The 2,447-nt window shown below is 43.6% G+C and overlaps 1 long non-coding RNA gene across 1 annotated transcript; it reads left to right on the top strand.

Moving 5' to 3' along the window:
• Positions 1–806: 806 nt before the first annotated feature.
• LOC135516163 (uncharacterized) lies at positions 807–2,089 on the top strand. The gene is made up of 3 exons (XR_010451901.1): positions 807–1,118; positions 1,189–1,290; positions 1,570–2,089. It is a non-coding gene; the product is annotated as an uncharacterized LOC135516163 (long non-coding RNA).
• The last annotated feature ends 358 nt before the right edge of the window (positions 2,090–2,447 follow it).

Raw genomic sequence — 2,447 nt, 5'->3', positions numbered from 1 at the left:
AAATTAATAAATGCAAACAAAGGAAAAAAAAACGGGTTGACGGTTTATTTTTGTGAGTCATGTCATTTCTCTTATGCTATTTCTACTGTTATTTCAATGTCTGTGTGTGCGTGTGCATGTGTGCGTGACAAAGGTAAAGAAACATACAGAACACGCCATAGGGAAACCTTGAGAGGAACCAGGGTCCGGATTCACAATTGTTTCCGAGTAGGAGTGCTGATATAGGATCAGGTACCCCCTGTCCATATTCATTATTATTATCATAATCATATTCATTATGACCTTAAAAAGCTGCACTGATCCAGGGGGGATTCATACTCTTGAGATGCTTGATACACATATGGCCCAGATCTATATAGTGATGGGACTTCAGCGGTTTTCAGCATCCATGTGTCTTTACACCATTGAATCATCACAGTGCAGTGTGCCGTCATGCTAAAGGATGTTATCAAATGAGTATGTCTACTCAATGTGCACGACAACACTGTTGAAATCCCGGAAGGGACATCAAGATCAGTCAGAACATTAGAGACAATTTTAGCAAAGTGGCACTCAGCCTCTCACCTCTCCACAACTTGTATACCTCCGAAATGGCAGCCTATTCCCTAATTAGTGCGCTACTTTTAAACGGGGCTCATGGGGCTCCTGTCAGAATTACTGGGGTGCCATTTGGGATGTGCAACCCTTGACTGTAAAAATAGACGGTGGAGGTATGTCGCCCTCTAGCGGATATAACAGATCCATTTAGATTCTCTGGTATTAGGATTATGATTCTGTGACAGGAGGGGCAAGGAATAATTATGATTTGACTGCAGTAAGAGGGGGACTATCTGTTTTCCTGATAGATACGATTAAAATTCGGGAAGGAAAATAAATGTGTGGTTCGCATTCCCGCTAGGCTATCAAAGGGGAATGTAGCACATTGCGGTTCTCATGGGCACATATCCAACCTTTTCCTGACATATTGGATGAACAAGAAGCACAGAATACATTAAACCTCATCACTGTCTTTCGTGAAATATAAAGTGACGGATGATGTCGGTCTATATTGACAACTATGCGTTTTATAGCGCATGCACCATATTCTTCACGAAGTCATCCACTGTTCCGCATTTCGAGTGAGTCTCAATGGTGTAACTTCTACTTTAACCCCAGATTCAACTTCCTCGGTCATCATTTGTTGTTCAGATATGTTACTTTATGTATTCCTACGTGATTTATTAGACGAAAGACTAATGTCCACGAGCCGTCAGCGCATCACAGCTCCGTTGGCACGAGGGCAAGTCTCCAGTGAGTGGGTGAATGCGCGTGTGAGAGTGGGCGAGCAAGAAAGGGGAGAAGAGAGGGATGGAAGGAGAGAGAGAGAGAGAGAGGGAGGGGGAAGCGGAGGTACAGGGGATTCTGATGTTCTCTGTTGCACACAACCGCACTGCTCGTCCTAACTGCACTATCCATGCTGCTGTATCCCAGTCTGCATGAGAGTCAGTTGACTGTTTAGCCTATCGAAGCATTTCTCGGCTCGACCCTATACCTGTCCCCGACTCTTCTCTTTTTGGCCCACCTTTCTAGTTTCTCTTCAAAACCTTCGATCGAGTGAAAGTGTTTTTTCAAGGAAAGAGATCGTTGAAAGTGCCTGTCTAAGCGGCTAGAAGAGAAGAGAAGTGATTTGTCTGCAGAACTCTCGGCGCTTCACGTTCTCAAGATGAGTGAGGTAAGTAATTCAGCTCAACTGTGCTCAGTTTAACAGTTCAAGCTGCAGTTGTTGTTAGGCTATACTAACGGTGTGGTTATGATTCTTCGGCGGTTATTCTACTGATCATAGGCTATAGATGCTTTGGGAATTCACTATATAACACCCCATTCGATTATGTTATACGCATAATTCAGTAAGTCCAGTAGTTATGCTACTACATGGACATTATGGAACGTTTTTGTTTAACATCAACAAGTGAACATATACATTGTATTTGATTTTACCCTGCCCACACAACTAATTGTCTAGATGAGTATCTTTGCGATGATACCACCACAGCTCACCGCACCCCCGCCCCCCAATCCCCGCAACCCATCCAAGGTGCGGTAAAAAAATATATATATATAAAAAAAATGTTTAAAGAAATAAAATGTATCGGTTTCAGAGCGCAGCTCTTCACATCTTCTTTTCGTCTCGGTCGTCGCCGGTCCCAAATAAAGCGGGCACTGTACCAAAAGGCACAAGGCGAGAATCACTGCATCGCCAGTGGGCATTGTGAACAGCCGTTCATGGGTGACAAAAGTATCTCCCGCCGCGGGTGAATTGTCACGCCGATGTCAGACACACCTGCTTCACCGAATGGAGATCTATTTTATTATGACACATCTGGGCTAAATAGGCTACACGCCTATCATGGGCTTACACCATGATGAAGCACGTCCATTTATTTTCTAATTGATCAAAAGTACTTCAT

The sequence above is a fragment of the Oncorhynchus masou genome, chromosome 27 (assembly GCF_036934945.1).
Source record: "Oncorhynchus masou masou isolate Uvic2021 chromosome 27, UVic_Omas_1.1, whole genome shotgun sequence".
Taxonomy (NCBI): domain Eukaryota; kingdom Metazoa; phylum Chordata; class Actinopteri; order Salmoniformes; family Salmonidae; genus Oncorhynchus; species Oncorhynchus masou.
The sequence above is the reverse complement of the archived record's forward strand: the minus strand, read 5'-3'. Positions and strand labels throughout refer to the sequence as shown.